General features: G+C 52.6%; 1 pseudogene; it reads left to right on the top strand.

Annotated features, from left to right (window-relative positions):
- Positions 1–14,806: 14,806 nt before the first annotated feature.
- The window catches only part of LOC147684296 (protein Wnt-7b-like), a 196,507-nt pseudogene continuing 193,660 nt past the window's right edge, over positions 14,807–17,653 (top strand).

Here is a 17,653-nt window from a genome sequence, read left to right as displayed (position 1 = left end):
CTCTCCTGCTGAATCCTTGAAGAACGCTGTGTTCCCAGTGATATCGCCAGAACTGTCGAGCGGAACCCCCCCTTGAGCGCGGGAAGGCCCAAGCTCTGTGGTACTCACCGCCACCACCGCGGACCCTCTGTGTGCCCTAGAGTGCTGCCTGCTGCATCGAGGCGCTGTGTTGATTGCCCCCCTGAGAAGCGCTGCCTGCTGCCTCTAGTTCTGCAGATGCTGTCTCGGCGGTGCGCCGGGCTGAGGACCCCCTCTGCCCACGTAGTGCCATGGTTGCGGCAGCCCCCGGTGCCAGAAGAGGGCCGCCGGAGTTCACAGTGAGCCGCGCTGGGCTCCGAAGCCTGTTCCCGAGTCACGTGACGGGGGCACGACCTGGGCTCCGCCTCCGCCGGGGCGGTGCCTGCAGTGAGCCTTGGTCGTTCGCCCCGCAGGTCGCTCTGACATCGGCGGCTGCCGGCGCGTCTGCCCCGATGCTGTGCCAGAGTGTACCCTGGGCCCCGGAGTCAGCGTGAGGCCCAGGACTGATTCCAGTGCGGCGTGGGGGATCCGCTGAGCTCCGCGAGACTCTCCGCCCGCACCAAGCCGAGTGAGGTCCTCCGGAGAGCGGGAGCTCTCCCACCGGCAGCAAGCACCGCAAGGGGCCCACGACCGGCCCGAACACAGCAAATAAAGCCCGGGGGGAGGGCAGAGAACTCGTGGTGACGCGGGAACTCCTAAGAGTGAGAGGGAGGCCCCAAAACCGCCCCTTCCCTCGGGTAGACTGTGGCTGGGCCCTGTTGGCCCTAATCGGCCCCTAAAAGGCATTGTTGGGCCTCAAGTGACAAAACGTTAACCCCTGCCTGGGGTATAGTTGAATACCAGCCTGACCCATGTTGGAAATAAAGAAATACTTGGTGCTGAGTAAGAGAATGGTGTTAATTTTCCAATGAAAGGGCCGATTCCTAATTGAGGAACTGTTTATTTTTACCTGAAAGAAGGCTACCCTGGTCCAAAGAAGAGTTTACCCTTGCCTAATGAATGGTAGCCCAATCTTTATTGAGATGTTGCCTGGCCTTCAGTGAAATGTATTACTCCTGCATAGTGAAGTGTTATATGCCAACTGCAGTGTTCCCCTAAGTACTACTCCGGGAAATGTTTAATGCTGAGTAACATAACGTTTATTCTTAAATGAGAGGGTTGCTTACATGAAAAAATGGTTATTGATGCTTGATGCAATGTTATTTGAATGTCTTTATACAGAATTTCTTGCAGGTGCGGATCAGGAGCAAGGTTGTTGCCAAGCCCCCAGTCATCTAATATTTAATATTTATTTATTTAAGTATTTATTGCCGAGTGATGAAACACATGTGCTTTTAAGGGAAACTCATAAGTTATTGCTACTGTGAATTTTTGATTGCCCTGATTCTAATCTTATATAAAAGCTTATTAATTTGAATCAAACGTAACTAGTGTGGTCTAAGTCCTTGCGTGCACTTATTGTCTCGGTGGATGCGTGTGCTGTGTAGTCACTTAACACCTGAGCTTTCGGGTACCTACCTGCTCTTGCCAGGCTACTCCCGGGGAACTGGTGACCCCAGTTCTTACACTGACTTCTTCCTTCTTCACGGGGAAAGGTCCAGGCACACTGACTTCTTCATTCTTCACGGGTAAGGGTCCAGGCACACAGACTTCTTCATTCTTCGCGTCTAAGTGTCCAGGCACACAGACTTCTTCCTTCTTCATGGGTAAGGGTCCAGGCACACAGACTCCTTCATGCTTCATGGGTAAGGGTCCAGGCACACTTACTTCTTCTTTCTTCACGGGTAAGGGTCCAGGCATCACTGACATCTTCATTCTTCATGGGTAAGGGTCCAGGCATCACTGACTTCTTTCTTCACGGGTAAGGGTCCAGGCATCACTGACATCTTCATTCTTCATGGGTAAGGGTCCAGGCATCACTGACTTCTTTCTTCATGGGTAAGGGTCCAGGTACACTGACTTCTTCATTCTTCACGGGTAAGGGTCCAGGCACACAGACTTCTTCCTTCTTCATGGGTAAGGGTCCAGGCACACAGACTCCTTCATGCTTCATGGGTAAGGGTCCAGGCACACTTACTTCTTCTTTCTTCACGGGTAAGGGTCCAGGCATCACTGACATCTTCATTCTTCATGGGTAAGGGTCCAGGCATCACTGACTTCTTTCTTCACGGGTAAGGGTCCAGGCATCACTGACATCTTCATTCTTCATGGGTAAGGGTCCAGGCATCACTGACTTCTTTCTTCATGGGTAAGGGTCCAGGTACACTGACTTCTTCATTCTTCACGGGTAAGGGTCCAGGCACACTGACTTCTTTCTTCTTCACGGGTAAGGGTCCAGGCATCAGTGACTTCTTCATGGGTAAGGGTCCTGGCACACTAACTTCTTCTTGGGTAAGGGTCCAGGCACACTGACTTCTTCATTCTTCATGGGTAAGGGTCCAGGCATCACTGACTTCTTCATTCTTCATGGGTAAGGGTCCAGGCACACTGACTTATTCATGGGTAAGGGTCCAGGCATCACTGACTTTTTCATGGGTAATGGTCCAGGCACACTGACTTCTTCATTCTGACTCACTGGCCCCCTGGTGTAACTGAGTAAGTGACTCCCTTTTGTTTGGCTCTTTTCTGCTTCCTGTTCTACGGCTGAGCTCAGTGGCCTCCCTTTGCTAGGCTGAGCTTTGGCCACCAGGTATGACTGGGCTCAGGGTCACCCTCACTTTGTTGAACTGTTGTGTCCTTCTGATGTAACCATGGTTAATGGCTTCCTTTCTTTGGCTTAGTCTTGGCCTGCTCTTGACTGGCTGAGCTCAGTGGCCACCCTTGACACAGGACTGAGCCATATCGAACATTCTTCAACCACTCAGGAATGGTTCTGGTGAGAGCAGCATAATGCTTAGAACTGTTTTTTTTGGGGGGAGGGGCGGGGGGGGGGTCCACAGTTCACAGATGCAAATCATCACACTAATTTGCCTTTTGCAGTAGCTTCACGTCCACCTGCTGTGGACAAAAAACGGCAAATTGCAAATGTTAATTCCACAAATCTTAGCAAAATCATTTTGGGTTAGAAATCAAAACTTCTCACTAGTTTGTTTTTTCCTCCAGTTGCGCCCAGCAGGCTGAAAGAAACAGTGGATTTTGCCAGATCCCCTCTCCGGTTTGATTCAAGCAATCCTGAAGGTGACGGAGCGTAAAAGGGACCCGACACTTAGGGGCCCAACCGCAGTTCACCCCAGCACGTCTGACTAGCTGTGATCCAGATATCCAACAGCAAAACGCAGAAAGAAACCAACAAACACCAAACTGCTTCACCCACACTCTTATCCAGTTACGTTCCTTGTGACAGCTCATCCCCTGATCAAACACAAAGCGCGTCACTACGAGCTCATTCGCTCTTAAAGGCGAGTTACTGGCCAGACTGTGCTAACGGAATTGTGGTGTTTCTTCACCTTAAGTCCAGCATCAGCGTAAAATACCAGGGAAAATGAGGAATTATTCGGGTAAAGCTGTACGAGACACCGATTCATCTAGTAACTCCTCTTGTCTAAGGGGATTCTCAGGGCTCCAGTTGTAATCTTTTAACTCCTTTCCACCCCTTCTCCCAGGAGTTATGGAAGCACTCACCCTCTGCCAACACTTACTTCAGGTGGGAGTGTCATAGCACTTAAAAACCATCTATTTTTTGCCTCAAAGTGCATTTTTAAAGCTCCGTGTTTAAAGCATATTGGGGTTTACAAAATATAAATTTTTTAACTGCTTTGTTAAAGTGACATTATTTTGATCTGTGGCCTCTGGCTGGAGCACATGCCAGAAGTAAAACTGTGCCCAGGCTGTGGGCAGAGCCTTGGCACTGCAGCACACAACAGCAAGCTGTGCTGTCAGCAGGGTGTGTGCCAGACTGGTGCAGCAGGTGCAACAGCACCAAATCTAGAGGCCCAAAGTGCCCTTTAAACTCTAACTGCTGTACTTTACTACCACAGCAGCAACGCAGGCACTTTATTTTGCTCGCACCAGGGCCGCGGCACCCAAGCTGCACTATTTGCCCGTGTGCAGATGAAACACCAATTCACCCACCACAAGGGAGTTGAGGACGACAGTGGCGCAAAGCCCCCGCCCCAGCTCCCCCTCAGCACGGTACCCTGGCGTGGCAGCTCCTGAGGCCGGAGGGATGTCGTTTGCAGGGGCTCCTCAAGCAGTGCCGTGAAGCCCTCAGTACTTTCGATTATGACTCTGTCTTTTCTATTGAGACCCAGGGGGCCGCGTGTTACCGGCTGCTCTGTCCCTCGAGGCCTCCTCTTGTCTGAGTTCCTCGGTGATCCCAGCGCTCTCCTCCCTCACCAACCGAAGCCAGCCCTGCTGCTGGGAAGACGAGAGGGCCGCCGCGCGGGGGATCCTGGGAGAAGGAGAGGGCCGCCGCGCGGGGGCTCCCAAGAGAACGAGAGGGCCGCCGCGCGGGGGCTCCTGGGAGAAGGAGAGGGCCGCCGCGCGGGGGCTCCTGGGAGAAGGAGAGGGCCACCGCGCGGGGGCTCCCAAGAGAACGAGAGGGCCACCGCGCGGGGGCTCCCAAGAGAACGAGAGGGCCACCGCGCGGGGGCTCCTGGGAGAAGGAGACGGCCGCCGCGCGGGGGCTCCCAAGTGAACGAGAGGGCCACCGCGCGGGGGCTCCTGGGAGAACGAGAGGGCCACTGCGCGGGGGCTCCTGGGAGAACGAGAGGGCCGCCGCGCAGGGACTCCTGGGAGAACGAGAGGGCCGCCGCGCAGGGGCTCCTGGGAAAATAAGACGCCAGCGCGCGGAAGCTCGCGGAAAACGAGCCCTCGCGCGCAGGGGAGGGGCCTTCTTTCTCGTGAAAAGAAGATGGCGGCCGCGTTGAACAAGATGGCGCCCGCGTGGGACCTCCACACGCACTCAGAGGAGCCCTCCACCAGAGTGAAAGGCCAGGCCTGGTGGTGTCTATGGGCCACCATCCCCACCTACCGGCCTGCTGCACAGGAGCCTCAGTGGAGGGCCGAGGGAGCTGACGCACCCCAGCCCCCCCACAAGGGCCTGATCTGCCCCCCCCCGCTATAGGACCGGCCCCCTGCTTCAGAGGCCTCCCTAACCTCACACAGAACAATATTTCAGAAGGAAGTGGAGAGAAATATGAATCCTGGACATTTCATTTCCCTATCTTCCACTGAAGTGGAAGAGGCTTCGCGGGGTTGGCACTGGTAGGGTTGGCACTGGAGGGGTTGGCTCTGCTGGGGTTGGCTCTGGTGGGGTTGGCACTGGTGGGGTTGGCTCTGGTGGGGTTGGCACTGGTGGGGTTGGCACTGGTGGGGTTGGCACTGGTGGGGTTGGCTCTGGTGGGGTTGGCTCTGGTGGGGTTGGCTTTGGTGGGGTTGGCTCTGGTGGGGTTGGCTCTGGGGGGGTTGGCACTGGTGGGGTTGGCTCTGGTGGGGTTGGCTCTGGTGGGGTTGGCTTTGGTGGGGTTGGCTTTGGTGGGGTTGGCACTGGTGGGGTTGGCTCTGATGGGGTTGGCACTGGTGGTGTTGGCTCTGGTGGGGTTGACTCTGGGGGGGTTGGCACTGGTGGGGTTGGCTCTGGTGGGGTTGGCTCTGGTGGGGTTGACTCTGGGGGGGTTGGCACTGGTGGGGTTGGCTCTGGTTGGGTTGGCTCTGGTGGGGTTGGCTTTGGTGGGGTTGGCTCTGGTGGGGTTGGCTCTGGTGGGGTTGGCTCTGGCGGGGTTGGCACTGGTGGGGTTGGCTCTGGTTGGGTTGGCTCTGGTGGGGTTGGCTCTGGTGGGGTTGGCTTTGGTGGGGTTGGCACTGGTGGGGTTGGCTCTGATGTGGTTGGCACTGGTGGTGTTGGCTCTGGTGGGGTTGACTCTGGTGGGGTTGACTCTGGGGGGTTGGCACTGGTGGGGTTGGCTCTGGTTGGGTTGGCTCTGGTGGGGTTGGCTCTGGTGGGGTTGGCTCTGATGGGGTTGGCTCTGATGGGGTTGACTCTGGTGGGGTTGACTCTGGTGGGGTTGGCTCTGGTGGGGTTGGCTCTGATGGGGTTGGCTCTGATGGGGTTGGCTCTGGTGGTGTTAGCTCTGGTGGGGTTGACTCTGGGGAGGTTGGCTCTGGTGGGGTTGGCTCTGGTGGGGTAGACCAGCGGTTTCTCCACGGTGCAGTCAGTGCCCCGGTTTTACTAGCACCCGATCAAGAGCTTCATTGTCACACCCAGACGGTGCCTTTTACAGAGTTGTGATTCCCCTATTGCCAACCCTCGCTGCGTCCTGCCCATGTCTTCGGTCAAGGACGCTGCTCCCCAATTCTCTGTAGCTTCGCCAGAGTCTGTCCAGCAATTTTGTGTGTTTCCTTTTGCCTGGCTGGTGCCTCTCAGGAAGTCTCGTTATTTCTCTTTCACCTGGTGTGAAGACCAGATTCAACCAGGAGACTCACGATTTTCTGAAGCCAAAAATGGCTTCATTTTGGCTGTCCCTAGCCTGAAATTGCATCGGCTTCAAAAAATTCAATAAGGGAAATACATTCTCCCGATGATTTAAAAAAAATCTCCCACTTAGCCTTCTAAAACGTTGGCATGTATTGAATAGTATTACCACCCAGCTGTTAGTATTACCACCCAGCTGTTTTTAAGGCCAGGCTTCTAACAATATTGGGGAAAGCAGTGAAATCCAGTATTTTTTCACTTCTGAAACTTAAATCTAAAACATGCCATCACAGCTGTCTACATTTTCAGAGAGTGATTATTCGAACAAACATAGGAATACTTTTCATATAATAAAAGAATTATTGACAATTTTACACAAATTGTTTTTCACCTTCCAGGTCTTGGCTGATCCAGAATAGCAAACGTGAACAAGCACCGAATTTATTTTCCTAAGAAAGGTGGTAACACTTGGGAAGTCTTTTGTGGATTTCCTTTTCACCAATCCAGCCTTCAGCAGTGCTTAATTTGAGCTGGTGACTGAAGGTGGAGCCCACCTCCATTCATTTCTGGGTGCCAGCAGTCAGTCTGTGACCCAACACAAGACAGAGACAAACACAGAATGGGGAAAGAAAGGGGAAGAAAAAGACAGAAAAACATGACTAAGAGAGAAAGCAGAAACCTGCGAGAGTGAGATAAGGAGGCAAGAAGTGTCTGCAGGGGATTGCAGTGACTTAGGTGGAGGCAAGAAGTGTCTGCAGGGGATTGCAGTGACTTAGGTGGAGGCAAGAAGTGTCTGCAGGGGATTGCAGTGACTTAGGTGGAGGCAAGAAGTGTCTGTAGTGGATTGCAGTGACTTAGGTGGAGGCAAGAAGTGTCTGGTGTGGATTGCAGTGACTTAGGTGGAGGCAAGAAGTGTCTGCAGGGGATTGCAGTGACTTAGGTGGAGACAAGAAGTGTCTGCAGGGGATTGCAGTGACTTAGGTGGAGGCAAGAAGTGTCTGCAGGGGATTGCAGTGACTTAAGTGGAGGCAAGAAGTGTCTGCAGGGGATTGCAGTGACTTAGGTGGAGGCAAGAAGTGTCTGCAGGGGATTGCAGTGACTTAGGTGGAGGCAAGAAGTGTCTGCAGGGGATTGCAGTGACTTAGGTGGAGGCAAGAAGTGTCTGCAGGGGATTGCAGTGACTTAGGTGGAGGCAAGAAGTGGCTGCAGGGGATTGCAGTTACTTAGGTGGAGGCAAGAAGTGTCTGCAGGGGATTGCAGTGACTTAGGTGGAGGCAATAAGTGTCTGTAGTGGATTGCAGTGACTTAGGTGGAGGCAAGAAGTGTCTGGTGTGGATTGCAGTGACTTAGGTGGAGGCAAGAAGTGTCTGCAGGGGATTGCAGTGACTTAGGTGGAGGCAAGAAGTGTCTGGTGTGGATTGCAGTGACTTAGGTGGAGGCAAGAAGTGTCTGCAGGGGATTGCAGTGACTGACTTAGGTGGAGGCAAGAAGTGTCTGCAGGGGATTGCAGTGACTTAGATGGAGGCAAGAAGTGTCTGCAGGGGATTGCAGTGACTTAGGTAGAGGCAAGAAGTGTATGCAGGGGATTGCAGTGACTTAGGTGGAGGCAAGAAGTGTCTGTAGTGGATTGCAGTGACTTAGGTGGAGGCAAGAAGTGTCTGCAGGGGATTGCAGTGACTTAGGTGGAGGCAAGAAGTGTCTGGTGTGGATTGCAGTGACTTAGGTGGAGGCAAGAAGTGTCTGGTGTGGATTGCAGTGACTTAGGTGGAGGCAAGAAGTGTCTGGTGTGGATTGCAGTGACTTAGGTGGAGGCAAGAAGTGTCTGGTGTGGATTGCAGTGACTTAGGTGGAGGCAAGAAGTGTCTGCAGGGGATTGCAGTGACTTAGGTGGAGGCAAGAAGTGTCTGGTGTGGATTGCAGTGACTTAGGTGGAGGCAAGAAGTGTCTGTAGTGGATTGCAGTGACTTAGGTGGAGGCAAGAAGTGTCTGGTGTGGATTGCAGTGTCTTAGGTGGACTTGAGGCCCCAGCTGTGGTTTCCTCCATGCTGACTTTCAGGAGTGCTGACTAACGCTTTTCTAAGAAATGTTTTCGGCCCGGCACTGATTCTTTTACAAATGAAGCTCTGGCTTGTAAGGAATCTTCTGATTTCCCTCTTGCCCACGCTGCATCTGTTGCAACGTCTCCCACCCCCACTTCACCCCCTTCCCTGCCTCAGGTTGTTAAATATTGAACCTTCGGTGCCATGTTCCTTCAGCTGTCACTGTGGGCAGCCCCCCCCCACACACACAGGTACTCCCACCTCATTCTTACCCTGCCCTCCTGGCAGACACTCCACGGAGGGAGGAAGGCGAGCTCTATTCACCTGAACAAAGGCAAGTTTTGTTTTTTTCGACTGCTCAGGGGGAAAATGCATAACTGGATGTCAGCTGAAAAAAAGAGTGTGAGGCAGAAAGAATGCAGGAAAGTGTGGAAGGAATGGCTGCTCTGTCTCCAGAATCTCCTGTCAGAAGAAACTGCTGCTGGGGGTTGAGATTCACCGAACCAACCGGAGAGACACCTGCCAGGAGCTGAGACTCCCAAACCACTAAGAGACACCTTCACAGAACCAACCGGAGAGACACCTGCCAGGAGCTGAGACCCCTTCACAGAACCAACCGGAGAGACACCTGCCAGGAGCTGACACTCCCAAGGCACTGAGAGACTCCTCCACAGAGCCAACCGGAGAGACACCTGCCAGGAGCTGAGACTCCCAAACCACTGAGAGACTCCTTCACAGAGCCAACTGAAGAGACACCTGCCAGGAGCTGAGACTCCTTCACAGAGCCAACCGAAGAGACACCTGCCAGTAACTGAGACTCTCAAGGCACAGAGAGACCCCTTCACAGAACCAACCAGTGAGACGCCTGCCAGTAACTGAGACTATCAAGGCACCGAGAGACTCCTTCACAGAGCCAATCGGAGAGACACCTGCCAGTAACTGAGACTCTCAAGGCACCGAGAGATCCCTTCACAAAACCAACCAGTGAGACGCCTGCCAGTAACTGAGACTCTCAAGGCACCAAGAGACCTCTTCACAGAACCAACCAGTGAGACGCCAGCCAGTAGCCGAGACTCCCAAACCACTGAGAGACTCCTTCACAGAGCCAACCGGAGAGACACCTGCCAGTAGGTGAGACTCTCAAGGCACCAAGAGACCCCTTCACAGAACCAACTGGAGAGACACCTGCCAGGAGCTGAGACTCCCAATGCACTGAGAGACTCCTTCACAGAGCCAACCGAAGAGACACCTGCCAGTAGCTGAGACTCCCAATGCACTGAGAGACTCCTTCACAGAGCCAACCGGAGAGACACCTGCCAGTAGCTGAGAGTCCCAAACCACTAAGAGACACCTCCACAGAGCCAACCGGAGAGACACCTGCCAGGAGCTGAGACTCCTTCACAGAGCCAACCGGAGAGACACCAGCCAGGAACTGAGACTTCCAAGGCACTGAGAGACCCCTTCACAGAACCAACCGAAGAGACACCTGCCAGTAGCTGAGACTCCCAATGCACTGAGAGACACCTTCACAGAGCCAACCGAAGAGACACCTGCCAGTAGCTGAGACTCCCAAACCACTAAGAGACACCTCCACAGAGCCAACTGGAGAGACACCTGCCAGTAGCTGAGACTCCCAAACCACTGAGACACCTTCACAGCACCAACCGGAGAGACACCTGCCAGGAGCTGAGACTCCCAAGGCACTGAGAGACTCCTTCACAGAGCCAACCGAAGTGACACCTGCCAGGAGCTGAGACTCCTTCACAGAGCCAACCGAAGTGACACCTGCCAGTAGCTGAGACTCCTTCACAGAGCCAACTGGAGAGACACATGCCAGGAGCTGAGACTCCTTCACAGAGCCAACCGGAGAGACGCCTGCCAGGAGCTGAGACTCCTTCACAGAGCCAACCGAAGTGACACCTGCCAGTAGCTGAGACTCCCAATGCACTGAGAGACTCCTTCACAGAGCCAACTGAAGTGACACCTGCCAGTAGCTGAGACTCCCAAACCACTGAGACACCTTCACAGCACCAACCGGAGAGACACCTGCCAGTAGCTGAGACTCCCAAAACACTGAGAGACTCCTTCACAGAGCCAACTGGAGAGACACCTGCCAGTAGCTGAGACTCCCAATGCACGGAGAGACTCCTTCACAGAGCCAACCGGAGAGACGCCTGCCAGGAGCTGAGACTCCTTCACAGAGCCAACCGGAGAGACACCTTGCAGGAGCTGAGACTTCCAAGGCACTGAGAGACTCCTTCACAGAGCCAACCGGAGAGACGCCTGCCAGGAGCTGAGACTCCTTCACAGAGCCAACCGGAGAGACACCTTGCAGGAGCTGAGACTTCCAAGGCACTGAGAGACACCTTCACAGAGCCAACCGAAGAGACACCTGCCAGTAGCTGAGACTCCCAAACCACTAAGAGACACCTCCACAGAGCCAACTGGAGAGACACCTGCCAGTAGCTGAGACTCCCAAACCACTGAGACACCTTCACAGCACCAACCGGAGAGACACCTGCCAGGAGCTGAGACTCCCAAGGCACTGAGAGACTCCTTCACAGAGCCAACCGAAGTGACACCTGCCAGGAGCTGAGACTCCTTCACAGAGCCAACCGAAGTGACACCTGCCAGTAGCTGAGACTCCTTCACAGAGCCAACTGGAGAGACACCTGCCAGGAGCTGAGACTCCTTCACAGAGCCAACCGGAGAGACGCCTGCCAGGAGCTGAGACTCCTTCACAGAGCCAACCGAAGTGACACCTGCCAGTAGCTGAGACTCCCAATGCACTGAGAGACTCCTTCACAGAGCCAACTGAAGTGACACCTGCCAGTAGCTGAGACTCCCAAACCACTGAGACACCTTCACAGCACCAACCGGAGAGACACCTGCCAGTAGCTGAGACTCCCAAAACACTGAGAGACTCCTTCACAGAGCCAACTGGAGAGACACCTGCCAGTAGCTGAGACTCCCAATGCACTGAGAGACTCCTTCACAGAGCCAACCGGAGAGACGCCTGCCAGGAGCTGAGACTCCTTCACAGAGCCAACCGGAGAGACACCTTGCAGGAGCTGAGACTTCCAAGGCACTGAGAGACCCCTTCACAGAACCAACCGGAGAGACACCTGCCAGTAGCTGAGACTCCCAATGCACTGAGAGACACCTTCACAGAGCCAACCGAAGAGACACCTGCCAGTAGCTGAGACTCCCAAACCACTAAGAGACACCTCCACAGAGCCAACTGGAGAGACACCTGCCAGTAGCTGAGACTCCCAAACCACTGAGACACCTTCACAGCACCAACCGGAGAGACACCTGCCAGGAGCTGAGACTCCCAAGGCACTGAGAGACTCCTTCACAGAGCCAACCGAAGTGACACCTGCCAGGAGCTGAGACTCCTTCACAGAGCCAACCGAAGTGACACCTGCCAGTAGCTGAGACTCCCAATGCACTGAGAGACTCCTTCACAGAGCCAACCGAAGTGACACCTGCCAGTAGCTGAGACTCCCAAACCACTGAGACACCTTCACAGAGCCAACTGAAGTGACACCTGCCAGTAGCTGAGACTCCCAAACCACTGAGACACCTTCACAGCACCAACCGGAGAGACACCTGCCAGTAGCTGAGACTCCCAAAACACTGAGAGACTCCTTCACAGAGCCAACTGGAGAGACACCTGCCAGTAGCTGAGACTCCCAATGCACTGAGAGACTCCTTCACAGAGCCAACCGGAGAGACGCCTGCCAGGAGCTGAGACTCCTTCACAGAGCCAACCGGAGAGACACCTTGCAGGAGCTGAGACTTCCAAGGCACTGAGAGACCCCTTCACAGAACCAACCAGAGAGATACCTGCCAGTAGCTGACACTCCCAAGGCACTGAGAGACTCCTTCACAGAGCCAACCGGAGAGACACCTGCCAGTAGCTGAGACTCCCAATGCACTGAGAGACTCCTTCACAGAGCCAACTGGAGAGACACCTGCCAGTAGCTGAGACTCCCAATGCACTGAGAGACTCCTTCACAGAGCCAACCGAAGAGACACCTGTCAGTAGCTGAGACTCCCAATGCACTGAGAGACTCCTTCACAGAGCCAACCGAAGAGACACCTGTCAGTATCTGAGACTCCCAAACCACTAGGAGACACCTCCACAGAGCCAACCGAAGAGACACCTGCCAGGAGCTGAGACTCCCAAACCACTGAGAGACTCCTGAATGTGTCTGAGACCAGCCCTGGCCCAAGCTCAAACCCACCAAAGAGACTCCTATCGTCAGCTGAGACATACTGACCCTATCCCAAGGCTTCCAAAGAGATTACAGCAGGAAACGTACCCTCACGAAACACGGGCCCGGCCAACCAACGAGACTGTCATTGGCCACTAAGACCTGCTGACCCTGGAGAAAACATACCAAAGAGGCCTCTGCTGACAGTTGAGCATCACTGTACAGGCACACCGAAGGGACTGCCACTGCCGGTTAAGTCTGCCAGCCATAGATATGATTCTGAGCAATGTCTCTTGCCCAGTGAAGATACTCCGGTGACAGCGGAGACTCCGCGCTGGTTGAACCCCATCTTGGCCACTCCTTAAGGCCGTGTGTGTTAAGCAATCGCATCATCACATATACTAGCTGGACCAACCGTGGAGGAGTCTAAAGGGAGCAGAACCAGCGCTGAGCATCCAGGGCACACATCCCGAGACTCAGCGATACGCACTGCGAAAAGTGCGAAGAGACACACACAAAAACGACCACCAAACAGTATGGCAGGAGAGGGCTGCTTAGTGCAGCAACAGGAAGCGTGCAGAGGTGAGATCCCAAGAGGACTGGAAAGAACCATTAAGTACACTGAGCAGAGTGCCTAGAAGAGTGCCCAGACGAAGATCCAGAGGAGCATCAAGACCAATGCTGTGAAGAGAACCTGTCGAACAGCAATGAGAGCACGGACAGAAGCACCAGAATAATGCTGAGAAGAGAGCCAAATGGAACACCAATGAATCACCAAGAAGAGCAGCAAGAGAAACGCAACGAAGAGCGCCAAGGGGATCACCAAGCGAAACTCCAGGAGAAACAATTAGAAGACAGCTGTGAAGAGGGGTAAGAGGATTACTAACACAAGCATCCGAAGGAGCGGGACCAAGCAAAAGAGCAAGAAGGGAGGCGAGATCAAAAAGACCTCCAAGGAGAGAAGGAAGAAAAAGGCAAAGAAGAGAGCTGGGAAGAGCAAAAAAAGAGCACCAGCAGGACTCTATTCAGACAGGAAAAGGCCTAGCTGCAGGAGAAATACACAGTAAAGTGCCAGGAAGAGTGAGTTAAAGAGCACAAAGAATGGAACCAAAAGGGAGACCAGTAGGACACCAAGAAGACTAGCAAGAGAACCAAGATCATCAAAAGTAGAGCAAAGACGATCGAGAAAAACACTGAGAGAAGTAGGAAGGAGAGAGCTGATGAGCATCAAGCAGAGCACATATAAAAAGAGAAAAGAATAGAAACGAGTTTTAAAAAAAAACAAGAAGAGAGCCAGGAATATCATGAACTAAAGCCAGAAAAACAGCACCATGAAAAACACCAAGAAGAGCGTCAAGAGCACCAACAAGAAGAGCACCAACAGAGACACAGAGGAGACTGTCAGTGTGCCAAGAGATTTACCAGAAAAGAGCATCAAGAAAGCCTCAAGAATATAGCCAAGAAGGACATCAAGGAGAAATGCAAGAGAAGCCTAAAAAAAGAGAGTCAGCAAACAATTGAAGAGGAACACTGAGAGGGTCATCAAGACAACCCCAAGCAGAAAGCCAGGAAGAGCAACGAGAAAAAACAGGAAACAGCAGCAAGAGGAACACTGAGCAGATGATCAGAGGAGCAACAGGAAGAGAACCAAGTGGTGAAGACAGATGAACAGCAAAATGAAAAGGGTGTTAAGAAAAGGTTAAGAAGAACGCTCGCAAGACCTATTAGAAGAACGTCAGGTGGAGATCCGAAAGGACACCAACAAAAACACGACAAGAAGACTGGGAGCACCAAGAACACCAGCAAACACAACACCAAGACACACATGAACACCAAGACTTGCACAAGAGGAACATGAAAATGAAGATCTAGAAGAGCTGCCAGTGTGTAACAATGAGAGGAGTGCAAACCAGAGAGCGACGAAGAGCACCGATCAGTGACCAAAAAACAGCACCAGAGCAACTGCAAGAAGAGTAACAAGAAGGGTCTCCAGGAGGAAACCAAGCAGCCTGCCGAAGGAATGCCAAGAGGAGAAAGAACTTGTTGGGGGTGGTGCATTCCAGGAGCTGAGCTGAGTGTCATTAGCAGCATTGAGAGTGAAGAGAAGCGTCAGCAGCATGCGGGTGACCCGGGGCATTCTGCATCTTTGCCGCACTCTTCCCTACATCGGCCTTGTGCTCTGCGGAGACGGGTGAGTGAATGAATGAGTACACATCACTTCCTGAATAATTCCCAATTCCCATGAAATCCCCCCATAGCAGAGGGGTGCCCGGAGGAGGTACTTTGCTTCAGTTCTCATGCCTCTGCTTGTCCATCTTCATATGTGTGATTAACTGCAGACTCAGGCGTCCTCCGAGGGAGGTGAGCACAGCAAGCTTCCCCTTTCCTGCTCTTGAGATGGAGGTGTTCATGTTGGCCTCATCCTGACCTGACTAGAGCGGAGCAGAGCATTCCATGCAGTAAATGTGATTGGCCGTCCACAGTAATCTTGAGTGTGGTGTGCAGAGCATGCAGTAAGTGTGGGTGAAAGGCTAGCTACAGTGTAGCGTGGTACCCTTCCATCCCTCCACAGTGGTCGTCCACAGTAATCCTGAGTGTGGGGAGCAGACCGTGGCATGCAGTAAGTGTGGGTGAAAGGCTAGCTGCAGTGTTGCGTGGTACCCTTCCATCCCTCCACAGTGGTCGTTCACAGTAATCCTGAGTGTGGGGAGCAGACCGTGGCATGCAGTAAGTGAGTGAAAGGCTAGCTGCAGTTTAGAGTGGTACCCTCCCATCCCTCCACAGTGGCTCGGTGTAGGAAGCTGGCTCTGTATATACTATGCAAAAGTGAAGTATAGTGTGCACAGAGTCCAGTGGAACCCCAAAGGTAGGCAGAAGTAAAGTTAGATAGCACCTCACTCTCTATTTGTGGTAGTGTGGTCGAGCAGTAAGGCAGTATCGGAGGACAGTGTTAAGCATTTGTTGTACACATCAGTCAGCAAATGAATCCATTCACTTAAAGACTGAACTTCAGACCAATTGATTTTGTATAAAAATATTCTTTTAGTTATTTTTTTCTAGAACCAAGCAAGCCTGGCACAGCTAAGCAATACATACTGTACAGTAGTAATGCAGTTTGTAAACAGTTTGGATTGCAATTGCAAATGTTCTTTGATTTGATTACAGAAATGTTACTGTAATGCAATGCTTTTCAGAATACAGTATATATACTTTGTATAGGATTTTTAGTAAAATATAATGTAAGTTACTTTTCAGATTACTTTTCTTACACAGTGCAGTATACCTGGATACTGCACTGGGACATTTCCTGTAAACAGGTAAGCAAAAGTGATTTAGTTATTTTGTTACAGTTTTGAAGGATTTCTAAGATTTTTCAATTCCACACTTAAAAACTTTTTTTTTGTGATAATCAATTTTATTCAGTATTTTGAAACAGCAAAGAAGATTCATTGGCAGCAGCTCACAAATCAACAAGTACAATAGGTCAAAATCAACAAAGCATATGGGCGGGATCAGCCCTCTCCAGTCCAACAGTACAGCTTGTATGACAATAGTATTAACTCCAAAAACGATTTGTACATCCGGGTTCATGGCGGGATCATATTGAACCACTTCCCCCATATTTTAGGAAGCAGATCTAGAGACCCTCAGGATTCAAATAGAGCCTCCTCTTGGGCGCTGCACCAGTCCACCCCCCTCCTCCATCCCCCCCACCGTGGGCGCCACAGCGCGTGCCCAGTGTCGCGCTATGTCCCTCTTGGCCACTGCCACCGCCGTCCCTAGGAGGCGTTTATCCGACCTGGAGCCATCCAGACCATCGAAGATCCCCAACAGTAGTCGCAATGGATCGTGCGGGATCTCCCAACCCAGGGCCTGCTCCACTCCTTTCCAAAACCTCTCCAGCACCGGGCATAGCCACACCATGTGGAAGAAATCGGCCGGGCATTGCCTACATCTTGGACAGTCTGGGGAGGGTCACAATCGGGCTCGGAAAACCCTCTCTGTAGTGAGGTAAGCAGTGTGGAGATAGTAAACCTGCACCAAGTGCAGCTAGGAAGATATGGTCAAAGTCCGTGGGTCCATTAATGCGTCTCTCCAATCGGCCTCTTCTAGGGGTCCTACCCATCCTTCCCAACAGGCGCGCAGCCGATCTAAAGAAGCAGGGCTATTATTGACGAGGGATCGATAGATTCGGGATACTCCTCCCCTGCCCAGATTCCCCATCATCATTTGCGCTTCTAGCGGATGGAACTCTGGGAGGGTGATCGGTGAAGGGAGATGGGTGTGAATGGCGTGGCACAGCTGTAGGTATCTAAAATGTTGGGCGTGGGAAAGGGTGTGGCGCCGTTGCAAGTCGGCAAAACTTAAAAACTTTTTATACAAAAACAGGCAATCTCATCCTATGGAGGAAAATAGTGTTATCGGTTCAAAGGTAAGCACGTTGTTGTGGGAGTTGATATTCTGGGGTTAGACTCAGATATCCCCCAGGGTCAAGGATGCACTCTTGTTACACCCGCAGCGGCATTAGAGTGCCCGGGTTCAGAGTGCTGAGGCCTAATGTTATCCAATAGGGGATAGGGGCCTCCTGTTGGTGACTGCTGACAAGCAGGCTACAAGGTTGTGGGACCAAAGCTCCTGGACTTAACCTCAGGGCAAATGAGGAAATAAAGTCGCACCAAAGGTGCACCCTCAGCAGCACTAGGGCGGCCGGGTGCAGAGTGCTGAGACCCAAAGTTATCCAATAAGGGATAGGGGCCACCAGTTGGTGGCTGCTGACTAGCAGGCCACTGGGTTGTCAGAGCAAAGCTCCTAGACTTAAACTCAGGGCAAATGGCGGTTTAGGGCAGCACAAAAGATGCACACCTTACCTACCTTGTGGCATTTGTCATCCTGCCCATGGTAGGAAACGGAGCGTTCAGAAAAAATTCTTTGATTTTGGGGTATTGAGATCTACTCCATCGGAG

Source organism: Lissotriton vulgaris, chromosome 10 (assembly GCF_964263255.1).
Source record: "Lissotriton vulgaris chromosome 10, aLisVul1.2, whole genome shotgun sequence".
In the NCBI taxonomy this organism is placed as follows: Eukaryota; Metazoa; Chordata; class Amphibia; order Caudata; family Salamandridae; genus Lissotriton; species Lissotriton vulgaris.
The sequence above is the reverse complement of the archived record's forward strand: the minus strand, read 5'-3'. Positions and strand labels throughout refer to the sequence as shown.